The sequence below is a fragment of the Hibiscus syriacus genome, unplaced genomic scaffold (genome assembly GCF_006381635.1).
Source record: "Hibiscus syriacus cultivar Baekdansim isolate YM2019G1 unplaced genomic scaffold, ASM638163v2 tig00011277_pilon, whole genome shotgun sequence".
Lineage (NCBI taxonomy): Eukaryota > Viridiplantae > Streptophyta > Magnoliopsida > Malvales > Malvaceae > Hibiscus > Hibiscus syriacus.
The window spans coordinates 32,501-47,500 of NW_024062247.1; the positions used below are offsets into that span (position 1 = coordinate 32,501).

The 15,000-nt window shown below is 45.1% G+C and overlaps 3 non-coding genes across 3 annotated transcripts in view; all 3 read right to left on the minus strand.

Moving 5' to 3' along the window:
- Positions 1–1,339, minus strand: part of LOC120204700 — a 3,368-nt gene extending 2,029 nt beyond the window's left edge. Inside the window, exon 1 of the ribosomal RNA XR_005523964.1 lies at positions 1–1,339. This exon is cut by the window's left edge and continues 2,029 nt beyond it. This is a non-coding gene — a ribosomal RNA (28S ribosomal RNA).
- A 229-nt stretch (positions 1,340–1,568) lies between these two features.
- LOC120204708 lies at positions 1,569–1,724 on the minus strand. Its single transcript, XR_005523969.1, has one exon. It is a non-coding gene; the product is annotated as a 5.8S ribosomal RNA (ribosomal RNA).
- An 11,773-nt stretch (positions 1,725–13,497) lies between these two features.
- Positions 13,498–15,000, minus strand: part of LOC120204702 — a 3,274-nt gene continuing 1,771 nt past the window's right edge. The window contains exon 1 of the ribosomal RNA XR_005523966.1: positions 13,498–15,000. This exon is cut by the window's right edge and continues 1,771 nt beyond it. This is a non-coding gene — a ribosomal RNA (28S ribosomal RNA).

The following is a 15,000-nucleotide window of genomic DNA, read 5'->3' on the forward strand; positions in this document are numbered from 1 at the left end:
CCCGACGGGTGGGTATAGGTCACGCGCTTAAGCGCCATCCATTTTCAGGGCTAGCTGATTTGGCTGGTGAGTTGTTACACACTCCTGAGCGGATTTCGACTTCCATGACCACCGTCCTGCTGTCTTAATCGACCAACACCCTTTGTGGCTTCTAGGTTAGCGCATAGTTAGGCAATGTAACCCGGCTTTTGGTTCATCACGTATCACCTGTTTTGCTTACCAAAAATAGCCCACTTGGATCTCTCGATTCCACAGCATGGCTCAACGAAGCAACCGCACCGTCCTACTTATTTAATGTTTGAGAATAGGTCGACGGCGTTGCGCCCCTATTCCTCTAATATTTGGCTTTACCCGATAGAACTCGCTAAGGGCTCTAGCTATACTGAGGGAACTAGTTACAAGACAGTTCGATTAGTCTTTCACCCCTATACCCAAGTCAGATAAACGATTTGCACGTCAGTATCGCTGCGGGCCTCCACCAGAGTTTCCTCTGGCTTCGCCCCGCTCAGGCATAGTTCACCATCTTTCGGGTCCCGACAGGCATGCTCTCACTTGAACCCTTCTAAGAAGATCAAGGTTGGTCGGCGGTGCACCCGTGAAGGATCCCGCCAATCAACTTCCTTGCGCCTTATGGGTTTTCTACCCGTTGACTCGCACACATGTCAGACTCCTTGGTCCGTGTTTCAAGACGGGCCGGATAGGGAGCCAGCAAGCCGACGCCCTGAGCACGCCGATGCCGAAGGATACCGAGATGGCGCGTGTTGGGTTCCACTAATCAAGGCGACGACGTCTCTGCGGGCGTATCAAAGGCCCGGGATTGGGCTGCCACCATGATCCGCGTCGGTCCATGCCCCGAGCCAATCGGCTGACCGGCCATCGCCGTTCCACATCTGACTAGGGCACATCGCCGGCCCCATATACTTCCCTCCTGAATATTTTAAGAACTCTTTAATTCTCTTTTTAAATTCCTTTTCATCTTTCTCTCGCGATACATGTTCGCTATCGGTCTCTCACCCGTATTTAGCCTTGGAAGGAATTTACCGCCTGAATAGGGTTGTATTACCAAATAACCCAACTTGTAGACAGCGCATCGTGGTACAACTGGGTCTGGGCAGGACGGGGTTCCCACCCTCTACAGCGCCCCTTTCCAGGGGACTTAGGCCAGTCTGTCGCTGAGGATGCTTCTCCAGACTACAATTCAGACGCCGAGGGCGACCGATTATCAAGCTGGGCTCTTGCCGGTTCGCTCCCCGTTACTGAGGGAATCCTTGTACATTTCTTTTCCTCTGCTTAGTGATATGCTTAAATTCAGGGGGTAGTCCCGCCTGACCTGGGGTCGCGATGCAAGTGCCACAAGTGAGATGCCAAGAGGATCATAGAGTCCAGATCGACGAGCGCGCATGACTCAGAACGAGGCTACACAAGGCATTACCACCGATCGTTGCGGCACCGTGACGCCCTGTACTCAATTTTAGACCAACCATAAGCATTTTGCACACAGTAGGACAATTTACGCCCATACCTCGACCGATACCCTATGGTTCTGGTTCGGATGGGGGAACGATACGTGACACCCAGGCAGACGTTCCCTCGGCCTAATGGCTTGGGGCACAACTTGCATTCAAAGACTCGATGGTTATCGGGATTCTACAATTCACACCAAGTATCATATTTTGCTACATTCTTCATCGATGCGAGAGCCTAGATATCCGTTGCCGAGAGTCATTTTGTGTTTTCACGACAAAGCAGGCATATCTATCCCACACGCACACTGCGAATGGGGCCAGTACAGGACACGACCGCCTTTTCATTCTAATTCCTTGGCGTGATTCACCCTAGGGGTTGTTCGTTTTGCCTCGGAGATACCCGGTCGTGCAATCCAACAGCACGAAGTGCATGCGGGAGAAAGCGATCCCAGTGCTTCGAGACGTTGAGGGGTTAAGGGGCAATTACGTGACCAGTCCCCCTCTAGTTGTTGTTCGATAACGTGTTCGCGGGTCGTTCTTCTAGGCAGGTTTCGACAATGATCCTTTTGTAGGTTCACCTACGGAAACCTTGTTATGACTTCTCCTTTCTTTAAATGATAAGGTTCAGTGGACTTCTGACAACGTCGCGGGCAGCAAACCACCCACGTCGTCGCGATCTAAACATTTCACAGGATCATTCAATCGGTAGGAGCGACGGGCGGTGTGTACAAAGGGCAGGGACGTAGTTAACTCGAGCTGATGACTCGTTCTTACTAGGAGATCCTCGTTGTAGACCAACAATTATAATGATTTATGCCCATCATGATGAAATTCCAAAGATTACCCGGGCATGTCGGCCAAGGCTATATACTCGTTGAATACATCAGTGTAGCGTGCGTGCGGCCCAGAACATCTAAGGGCATTAAAGACCTGTTATTGCCTCAAACTTCCTTGGCCCAAGTGGCCTTAGTCCCTCTTAGAAGCTAGCCACAGAGGATCACATCCATGTAGCTAGTTAGCAGGCCGATGTCTCGTTCGATAACGAAATTAACTAGATAAATTGCTCTACCAACTAAGAACGACCATGCACCACCACCCATAGAATCAAGAAAGAGCTCTCAGTCTATCAATCCTTACTATGTATGGCCTGGGAAGTTTCCCCGTGTTGAATCAAATTAAGTCGCAAGCTCCACTCTTGGTGGTGCCCTTCCCGTAATTTCTTTAAGTTTCAGCTTGCGACCATACTCCCCCCGGAACCCAAAGACTTTGATTTCTCAAAAGGTTTCAGCGGAGTCCTAAAAGCAACATCCGTCGATCCCTGGTTGGCATCGTTCTTGGTTGAGACTAGGATGGTATCTGATCATCTTCGAGCCCCCAACTTTTATTCTTGATTAATGAAAACATCCTTGGCAAATGCTTTCGCAGTTGTCCGCCTTTCATAAATCCAAGAATTTATCCTCTGACTATGAAATACAAATGCCCCCGACTGTCCCTGTTAATCATTACTCTGATCCTGAAGACCAACACAATAGGATCGAAATCTTGTGATGTTATCCCATGCTAATGTATACATGCATAGGCCTGCTTTGAGCACTCTAATTTCTTCAAAGTAATAGCGCCAAGGAACGACCCGGCCAATTAAGGCCAGGAGCGCATCGTCGACAGTAGGGACGAGCAGACCGGTGCTCACCGTGAGGCAGACCGGTTGACCCACCCCTAGGTTTAACTACGAGCTTTATAACTGCAACAACTTAAATATACGCTATTGGAGCTGGAATTACCGCGACTTCTGGCACCATACTTGCCCTCCAATGGATCCTCCTTAAGGGATTTAGATTGTACTCATTCTAATTACCATACTCGTAGAGCCCGGTTTTGTTATTTATTGTCACTACCTCCCTATGTCAGGATTGGGTAATTTGCATGCCTCATGCCTTCCTTGGATGTGGTAGCCGTTTCTCAGGCTTCCTCTCCGGAATTGAACCCTAATTCTTCGTCACCCGTCACCACTATAGTAGGCCACTATCCTACCATCGAAAGTTGATAGGGCAGAAATTTGAATGATGCGTCGCCACCACAAAGGCCGTGCAATCCGTCGAGTTATCATGAATCATCAAAGCAACGGGCAAAGCCCGCATCGACCTTTTATCTAATAAATACATCCCTTTCAGAAGTCAGGGTTTGTTGCACGTATTAGCTCTAGAATTACTATGGTTATCCGAGTAGCAAATACCATCAAAATAACTACAACTTATTTAATGAGCCATTCGCAGTTTCACAATCTGAATTAGTTCATACTTACACATACATGGCTTAATCTTTGAGACAAGCATATTACTACTGGCAGGATCAAGCAGGTAGCAATCCTTCGTGACATCGGGCACCGTATGGTCCTTAATCCGATGCCTTGGCAGTGGACGAGGCCATAACAGGACACGAGCATCGTTCATGTCGAGGGACAAAAATTGGTAGGCATCGAGCAATGGGGTTGAGGGACCCTATGCTAAAAAAATATTTTGCATCCGAAAGAACGATCGAGCACCGATGCATTGCCGTGACTGAGTATACACAAAACGAACACACGGGACACCTAGCACGATCTAAAATTCCATCGATTTAGGTACGCAACACAGGATCCCGATCGCACCCCTTGGGTTCAAAGATCGCAAGGGGAAACATTGAAGAGGAGTGCGGCTCGACAGTTCGATGCATGTAGCACAGATCCTGCCCACACACACAATCATATCACCACTCACATGCCCATTGTGTAAGAGTAGTAGCATCCACGCCCACCAGTCCACAACACACATGACCAATGATTGGCCGAGGAGTGGAGTAAACAATGAACGAGGGCACACCACAACTGCTTGGCACGATAACTAGAAATAGGTTAGTATACCCTCCAATTTCCCATCACGAAGGTAACCAACAACGACAAGTTTTTTTTGGTTCAAATATTTAACGGCCTTTTTGCGAAGCCTACTTTTTGTGGGGTGGGGTGTGTGGCCTTTTTTGGTTTTATAGGAAAGGGGTGGCCTTTTTTGGGTTTAAGGGAATGGTTGGCCTTTTATTACGGGGGTAGAGAAGGTTTTTTTTGGGAAGAGGGCTCTTTGAGTTTGAGTGGAGGAAAGGGCTGGCTAGATGTTTTAATGAGGGGTGGGCTTGTAGCATAACCCGCTCGGGGCTTCTATCTAGTCTGATACGTACCCCTAGATGTCTTATTGGTCTCCCCCTAGTAGGTCGTTGCCATCAAAGGACTTGGTAGTGTGAAAAATGTCTCGGCAAGTAACACAGAGTCAATAGAGCACGCGAACTAGACCAAAGCGACGAGTAGTTGCCCAGTTTGGCGACCATTGAAAAATAATGACCAATGCACAGGTGGGTGCTACACCACTCTGAGTTTATACCTCGCCCAAGATATGGGGAAGAGGTTCATGAGTATCGCGTGCACCGACCATTCACATGATCACATTCTTCCGGCTCCCATGTCAAACTAGCCCCACCGGTGATGGGGGCTAACCTATGCTAGCGCTAGGCGCTTCCTAGCCCAGTACCCCCCGGGGGGTGGGAGTAGGTGTCAGACCACTACCCCCTAAAGAGCTAAAAAAACTTAGGCAAAATGCTACATGTAGACATTGAAATGTCTGAAACGAGGAAACTTTCTCCATCGCCCTTCTTGTGGCCAGCCAATGGCCTTTTTTATGGGCATGAAGTGCATGGCTCCCGCATCCAAGTGCTTACCCGTAAGTATTGTTCGTTGGTTTGACCATTTGTCGAGGACATCCATCGATGTCGCGGTCAGGGTATTACAGCTTTCGAAATTCCCCATTTCAATGGGGGAGGGGAGGGTCATTTTCCATCATCCGAGAATTATCTCGGTTGTAGACCGCAACTAATGTTCGTTGTTTCCCACCATTCATCGAGGCTATCCATCGATTTAAACTTTTGGGGCACTAGTGCTTTTTGAATTATCCATTTCCAATTAGGAGGGGAAATTTCCATCGTTTAGGACTTATCAGAGCTCCGAATGTATCTGGTCGGAGCACTACCGGGAACCTTACCAGTGGTGGGGGGCTCCAGTGGCCAGTATGGGGCTATGGGTAGCATCGGGTCATGTTCCAGTCACAACCCCAGGCCTGGGAACCATCCCCCCTAAAGAGCTAAAAAAGCATATTCAAAATGCTACCAGTAGACATTGAAATGTCTGAAATGTGGACACTTCCTTCCCCACGCACCAGGGGGTCGTACGCCCCGCCTGACGTTGTGCGAGGCTCCCGCACCCAGCGCTCAGTTCTGTGAGGCACTCCCGCACCAATGGCCTGGGTTTACCGAGGCACCTGTCGGGGGTTACCGATGAAGGCCAAGCCACCGCACCCAACTCTCGGCTCTGTGCAGTACTCCCACACCCATGGCATGGGGTTGCTGATGGTGACCGAGGCTCTCGCACCAATGGTCTGGGGTTGCCGATGGTGATCGAGACACCCGTCTGGGTTTGCCGATGGTGACCGAGGCCACTCGCTTGGGATTACCGATGGCGACTGACGCTCCCGCACCAATGGTCTGAGGTTGCCGATGGTGACCGAGACACCAGTCTGGGTTTGCCAAAGGTGACCGAGGCCACTCGCCTGGGATTACTGATGGTGACTGAGACACCCGTATGGGTTTCCCGATGGTGACCAAGGTCACCCGCTTGGGATTATCGATGGTGATCGAGGCTTACGCACATGGGGGCCTGATGGTGATCGACTCTCCCCCACCCAATGGCGTGCTTACTGCCCGACGTTACGAGTCTCCAGCACCTGTGGGCGTGCTTCCTGCCCGATGCTATGCGAGGCTACCAGACCCCCTCGATGGGGTTTTCTTCAAGTATCGTAAACTTTAAATTTTCCTAAGTCTTGAAACTTGTAGAAGGAAGAAGATTAAAGTAGATGTGGTATTGGATCAGAACCGTCGTGCCTTAGCAAGGGTCACCGTTCCCTCTTGTCGAACCCCTAGATTTCCAACACAAAAAATTGGGGATACAAACAATGGGGGAGGGACGAATCAAAACGAAAAAGGGTTGAATCTCAGGGGATCGTGGCAGTAAGGCCACTCTGCCACTTATAATAGCCCGTCGCGTATTTAAGTCGTCTGCAAAGGATTCTACCCGTTGCATGGTGGAAATTACGGGCATTCAATTCTAGCCTGAATTCTAAGTTACAGGCGTTCAGTCATAACCAGTGCACGGTAGCTTTGCGCCACTTCGTTTTCAACCAAGCGCGATGACCAATTGTGCGAATCAACGGTTCCTCTCATACTAGGTTGAATTACTATTGTGACGCGGCAATCAGTAGGGTAAAAATAACCTGTCTCACGACGGTCTAAACCCAGCTCATGTTCCCTATTGGTGGGTGAACAATCCAACACTTGGTGAATTCTACTTTACAATGATAGGAAGAGCGGGCATCGAATGATAAAAAAGCAACGTCGCTATGAACGCTTGGCTGCCACAAGCCAGTTATCCCTGTGGTAACTTTTCTAACACCTCTAGCTTCAAATTCTGAAGGTCTAAAGGATCGATAGGCCACGCTTTCACAGTTCGTATTCGTACTGGAAATTAGAATCAAACGAGCTTTTACCCATTATTCCACACGAGATTTCTGTCTCGTTGAGCTCATCTTAAGACACATGTGTTATCTTTTAACAAATTTACCGCCCCTACGTTAAAAGTAGTGGTATTTCAATTTCACCGAGAGCTCCCACTTATCCTACACCTCGCAAGTCATTTCACAAAGTATGACTAGAGTCAAGCTCAACAGGGTCTTCTTTCCCCGCTGATTCTGCCAAGCCTGTTCCCTTGGCTGTGGTTTCGCTAGATAGTAGACAAGGACAGTGGAATCTCGTTAATCCATTCATGCGTGTCACTAATTAGATGACGAGGCATTTGACTACCTTAAGAGAGTCATAGTTACTCCCGTCATTTACCCGCTCTTGGTTGAATTTCTTCACTTTGATATTAAGAGCACTGGGCAGAAATCACATTGCGTGAGCATCCGCATGGACCATCGCAATGCTTTGTTTTAATTAAACAATCGGATTCCCCTTGTTCATACCAGTTCTAAGTCGACTGTTCGTCGCCCGGGGAAGGCCCCCGAAGAAGCCGTTCCTAGTCCGTCCCCTGGCTGACACGCGGCGACCCGCTCTCACCGCGAGAGTAGCTCGAGCAGTGCACCGGTAGCCAACGGGTTCAGGATTAGGACCTCAGTGCCCAGCCCTCAGAGCCAATCCTTTTCCTGAGGTTACAGATCCATTTTGTTGACTTCCCTTGCCTATATTGCTCCATCAACCAGAGGTTGTTAACCTTGGAGACCTGATGCGGTTATGAGTACGACCGGGTGCGGACGACACTCGGTCCTCCAGATTTTCAAGGGCCGTCGGGTGCGCACCGGACACCACTCTACGTGCGGTGCTCTTCTAGCCGCTGGTCCTACCTCCGGCTGAACCGTTTCCAGGGTTGTCAGGCTGTTAAACAGAAAATATAACTCTTCCCGAGTACCCCGCTGACGTCTCCGGACACCCTAACGTTACTGTCAGCCGTCGCGTCCCGGTTCAGGAATTTTAACCTGATTCCCTTTCGAAGCTAGCCACGGGCAAAGAACCGTCCACATCGTCACGATCTGAACACTTCACCGGATCACTCAATCGGTAGGAGCGATGGGCGGGTCGAGCTGATGACTCGCGCTTACTAGGAATTCCTCTTTGAAGACCAATAATTACAATGATCTATCCCCATCACGATAAAATTTCAAAGATTACCCGGGCCTGTCGATCAAGGCTATAGACTCATTGAATACATCAGTGTAGTGCACGTGCAACCCAGAACATCTAAGGGCATCACAAACTTGTTATTGCCTTAAACTTCCTTGGCCTTAGCGGCCATAGTCCCTCTAAGAAGCTAGCCACGGAGGATCACCTCCGTGTAGCTAGTTAGCAGGATGAGGTCTCGTTCGTTATTGGAATTAAATAGACAAATCGCACTACCAACTAAGAACGACCATGCACCACCACCCATAGAATCAAGAAAGAGCTCTCAGCCTGTCAATTCTTACTATGTCTGGACCTGGTAAGTTTCCCCGTGTTGAGTCAAATTAAGCCGCAGGCTCCACTCTTGGTGGTGCCCTTCCGTCAATTCCTTTAAGTTTCAGCCTTTTGACCATACTCCCTCAGAACCCAAAGCTTTTGATTTCTCATAAGGTGCCAGCGGAGTCCTAAAAGAAACATCTGTCAATCCTGTTTGGTATCGTTTATGGTTGAGATTGGGAGAGTATCTGATCGTCTTCGAGCCCCTAACTTTCATTCTTGATTAATGAAAATATCCTTGGCAAATGCTTTCGTAGTTGTTCGTCTTTCATAAATCCAAGAATTTTACCTATGACTATGAAATACGAATGCCCCCGACTGTCCCTGTTAATCTTTACTCCGATCCCGAAGGCCAACACAATAGGATCGAAATCCTGTGATGTTATCCCATGCTAATGTATACAAGCATAGGCCTGCTTTGAGCACTCTAATTTCTTCAAAGTAACAGCGCCGAAGGAACGACCGGGCAATTAAGGCCAGGAGCGCATCGCCGGTAGTAGGGACGAGCAGACCAGTGCTCACCGTGAGGTGGACCGACCGACCCAACCCTAGGTCCAACAACGAGCATTTTAACTGCAACAACTTAAATATACGCTATTGGAGCTGGACTTACCGCAGCTGCTGGCACTAGACTTGCCCTCCAATGGATCCTAATTAAGGGATTTAGATTGTACTCATTCCAATTACTAGACTCGTAGAGCCCGGTATTGTTATTTATTGTCACTACCTCCCCTTGTCAGGATTGGGTAATTTGCACGCCTGCTGCCTTCCTTGGATGTGATAGCCGTTTCTCAGGCTCCCTCTCTGGAATCGAACCCTAATTCTCCATCACCCATCACCACCATAGTAGGCCACTATCCTACCATCGAAAGTTGATATGGCAGAAATTTGAATGAAGCGACGCCGAAACAAAGGCCGTGCGAACCGTCTAGTTATCATGAATCATCCAAGCAACGGGTAAAGCCCACGTCAACCTTTTATCTAATAAATGAATCCCTTCCAAAAGTCGAGGTTTGTTGCACGTATTAGCTCTAGAATTACTACGGTTATCTGAGTAGCAAATACCATTAAACAAACTATAATTGATTTAATGAGCCAAGCATATGACTACTGGCAGGTTCAACTAGGTAGCATTCCTTCACGACGTCGAGCACTGTATAGTCCTCAATCCGATGCCTTGCTAGTGGACGAGGCCATAACAGGACACGAGCATCATTTATGTTGAGGGATGAAAATGCGTAGGCATCGAGCGATGGGGCCGAGGGACCCAACGCTCACAAAATGTTCCGCATCTGAAAGAACGATCGAGCATCGATGCACCGCCGTGGCTGAGTATACACAAAACGTACAAACAGGACACGGGGCACGACTTAAGTCCACTACGTAGGAACAAGGTCACATGATGGAAGTGGGAGGGCAAGACATCCGAAATTCCATCGATTTAGGTACGTAACACAGGATCACGATCGCACCCCTTGGGTTCGAAGACCGCAAGGAGAGACATTGAAGAGGAGTGCGGCTTGACAGTTCGATGCATCTTGCACGGAGCTTGCCGACACACACAACTATATCACCACTCACATGCCCATTGCGTAAGAGTAGTAGCATCCACACCCACCAGTTCACAACCCACACGACCAATGACTTGGCCGAGGAGCGGAGAAAACAATGAACGAGGGCACACCACAACCGCTTGGCACGAAAACTAGACATAGGCGAGTATACCCGCCAATTTCCCATCACGAAGGCAACCAATAGTTTGTTTTGGTTCAAATATTTAACGGCCTTTTTGTGAATCTTTTTTTTGGGGGGTGGAGTATGTGGCCTTTTTTCATTTTAGAGGAAAGGGATGGCCTTTTATTTCGGGGGTTGAGAAGGTTTTTTTTGGAAGAGGGCTCTTAGTATTGGGTGTTTTATCTCGCTCCCCCTAGTAGGTCGTTGCCATCAAAGGACTTGGTATTGGGTGACAAATGTGTCGACAAGTAACACAGAGCCAATAGAGCACGCGGACTAGACCAAAGCGACGAGCAGATACCGAGTGTGGCCGAACATGGAAAGAGAATGACCAATTCACAGGTGGGTACTACACCACTCCGAGTTGATACCTCACCCAAGATATGGGGAAGAGGTTCATGAGTATCGGGCGCACCGACCATTCACACGATCATATTATTTCGGCTATCATGTCCGGCTAGCCCCGCTGGTGATGGGGGCTATCATGTGCTAGCGCTAGGCGCTGCCTCGCCCCCGTGGGGTGCCAAGGCCCACACCCCCTGGGGGGTGGGAGGGGGTGCCAGGCCACTACCCCCTAAAGAGCTAAAACAACTTAGGCAAAATACTACCAGTAGACATTGAAATGTCTGAAACGAGGACACTTTCTCCATCGCCCTTCTTGTGGCCACCCAATGGCCTTTTTTACGGCAGAAAATTGAAGTATATGTGGAACTTGTAGAAGGCAGAAAATTGAAGTAGATGTGGTATTGGATCAGACCGTCATGCCTTGTCCCAATTTTCGTCCCGAAACGCCTTATTTTTACTTTTAATTTTGAATTTTTTGATATATTTTAATAATTTTAAATCTTTTGGTCCAATTTTTTCCAAGTTGTTGGACGTAAAAGCGTATTTCTTTGCATCAAATTATGTGTTTAATTATGTAGATTGTTTTAATATTTTTTAAGATTTTTTTACAGTAATATAGATTAATAATTATATTTTTATATTAATTAAGGATATTTTTATGTTTAATAAATAAAAGATTTAATTAACATTATACATAGTGTAAATATTTGTAGAGATGGTAATGATGCATTACTTAAGGATATACTTTTTGTTTTTTCTTAGTTGGCCTTGGTTCAAATCCCATTAATGTATACTTTAAATTTTTAGTCCTGATCTTGCTTTTGTTTTTCAGTGTAGCAATAATATAAATGTAAGAAAATGGGAAAATTAATTATAATTTTGTTCCGAAACTCCTACGGTTTTAGTATTTCTTATTAATTTAATTTACACTCATTAAAGATTATTTTATTTGACGTTAAGTAGAATTGGTTTGACACATTAGAAACGTAATTTGTGCGAGTGTTTGTGGTAACGGTATATTTTTATTTTCAATCGACATTGGTTCAAATCCCACTAATATAAACTTTACTATTTTAGTTATGATATTGCTTTCCTTTCTCACTTTCTGTAGCAAAAATATAAATGGTTGGAAAAGGATAAATTAGTTCTAATTTTGTTTTGATATTTATTATTTTTTAATTAACTTTGGGAGGTTACAACTAATCTTTAATCATGTTATTTATATTTATTTTTTAAACATTATGGAAGCTTTATAATTTTAGCAACAATTGTACTGTTATTATTATTAATTCAGTATTAATTTAATTTCAAGTTAACTAATAGTAAATGTTTGACAACTTATTGACAAAGTATTATTGGTAGTAGTGATGGTTAGAGTTTATGTTATTTTGTCTATCGACCTTGGTTCAAATCAAACTAAATTTTAAAATTGTGTTACTAGATTTATTTTAAAAAACAAAATCAATGACATTGCATCCCTATTTTATTCATCGAACAAAAACCCTAAACCCAATCAAACAACTTAAGTACTTGTGTAATAGGGGGAAAAATTTATGTCAAACATCTTAAATGCTTCGGAGGTTCAAATCTCTTCAAATACATGTTTTAAATATACATTTGTTATTAACCTACGGTAATCCTGTAATGGAACACATTTGTTTGGTTTTCGTTAACAAAACTCAGTAATTTCGGTAATATAATTGTAGTATTTGTTATTCATTTTATTTATATTAAGTATGTGATATTTTAATTTGACGTGAAGTAAATTTGGTTTCATACATTACAAATATAATTTATTTGTTCCGAAACTCCTACGGTAATTTATTTTTAGTATTTCTTATTAATTTAATTTATACTCATTAAAGATTATTTTATTTGACGTTAAGTAAAATTGGTTTGACACATTAGAAACATAATTAGTGCGGGTGTTTGTTGTAACGGTATATTTTTTATTTTCAATCGACCTTGGTTCAAATCCCACTAATATAAACTTTAATATTTTAGCTATGATATTGCTTTCCTTCCTCACTTCTTGTAGCGATAATATAAATGGTTGGAGAAGGATGTATTAATTCTAATTTTGTTTCCAAATTTATTATTTTTAAATTAACTTAGGGAGGTTACAACTAATGTTCAACCATATTAATTATATTATTTTTTGTAAACATAATGGAAACCTTATAGTTTTAGCAACACTTTTACTATTATTATTGATACAGTATTAAATTAATTTGAAGTTAAATAATAGTAAATGTCTGGCACTTCATTGTCAAAGTATTATTTGTAGCAGTGATGGTTAGAGTGTTTGTTATTTTGTTTATCGATCTTCCTTCAAATCCAATTAAGTTTTAAAATCGTGCTACTAAATTTATTTTAGAATAACGATGAAATTGCATTCCTATATTACTCATCGATCAAAAACCTTAAACCCAATCAAACATTTTAAATAGTTATGTTATAAGAAAAAATATTACGCAAAACAAAGTAATAAAAAGTCTAATCAGACTGTCATAAACAATAATCGTGCATATTAAAGACACTATGGGTAAATAAATAAATAAATAACTGAATCTTATGCATAAATAAATAAACAATGTAATCTATTTTGTACGATATCATTTGTTACATCCAAAGAATTCATTAACCTTCATAAACGTTATTGAATAAGACACATTACGTTAAAAGAGTGTTAAGGGGACCATTCAATATGAGAATGATTTAAGTTTACGTGCACAATGACAAATCAATTTTTAAAAAATAAATTATGGTGTAGAAAAGGGACAAAATACATAATTTGTAAAATTAAATTGGGGATAGGAACGATGGGGGAGGGACAAATCGAAACGAAAAAGGCTGAATCTTAGTATATCGTAGCAGCAAGGCCACTCTGCCACTTACAATACCCCATCGTGTATTTAAGTCGTCTGCAAAGGATTCTACCCGCCGCTCGGTGGAAATTACGTTCCAGGGAGACACGCGCGACTTGTCTGACGTGCGCGCTGCACCCACGACACGTGCCCTTGGGAGCCGGGGCCCCTACTGCGGGTCGACAATCGGGTGATGGGCGCATGCGTCGCTTCTAGCCTGAATTCTGACTTAGAGGCATTCAGTCATAATCCAGCGCACGGTAGCTTCGCGCCACTGGCTTTTCAACCAAGCGCGATGACCAATTGTGCGAATCAACGGTTCCTCTCGTACTAGGTTGAATTACTATTGCGACGCGACCATCAGTAGGGTAAAACTAACTTATCTCACGATGGTCTAAACCCAGCTCACGTTCCCTATTGGTGGGTGAATAATCCAACACTGGGTGAATTCTGCTTCACAATGGTAGGAAGAGCCAACATCGAATGATCAAAAAGCAACGTCGCTATGAACGCTTGGCTGCCACAAGCCAGTTATTCCTATGGTAACTTTTAAGACACCTCTAGCTTCAAATTTTGAAGGTCTAAAGGATCGATAGGCCACACTTTCACGGTTCGTTTTCGTACTGGAAATCAGAATGAAACGAGCTTTTACACTTTTGTTCCACACTAGATTTCTGTTCTCAGCCAAACTCCCCACCTAACAATGTCTTCCGCCTGGATCGACCGACAGAAGCCGGCGTTGTGTCCAAAAAGAGGGGTCGTGCCCCACTTCCGATTCACGGAATAAGTAAAATAACATTAAAAGTAGTGGTATTTCAATTTCGCCCGAGAGCTCCCACTTATCCTACACCTCTCAAGACATTTCACAAAGTCGGACTAGAGTCAAGCTCAATAGGGTCTTCTTTCCCCGCTGATTCTGCCAAGCCCGTTCCATTGGTTGTGGTTTCACTGGATAGTAGATAGGGACAGTGGGAATCTCGTTAATCCATTCATGCGCGTCACTAATTAGATGACGAGGAATTTGGCTACCTTAACAGAGTCATAGTTACTCTTGCCATTTACCCGCTCTTGGTTGAATTTCTTCACTTTGACATTCAGAGCACTTAAAGAAATCACATTGCGTGAGCATCCGCAGGGACCATCGCAATGCTTTGTTTTAATTAAACAATCAGATTCCCCTTATCCGTACCAGTTCTGAGTCGACTGTTCGTCACACGGGGAAGGCCCCCGAAGGAGCCGTTCTAGTCCGTCCCCAGGCTGGCACATGGCGACCCGCTCTCGTCGCAGAAACAACTCGAGCAAGTGCACCGGCAGCCGACGGGTTCGGGACTGGGACCCCTGTGCCCAGCCCTTAGAGCCAATCATTTTCCCGAGGCTGTTCACCTTGGAGACCTGATGTTGTTATGAGTACGACAGGGCGCGGATGACACTCGGTCTTCGAATTTTCAAGGGCCTTCGGAGGCGCACCG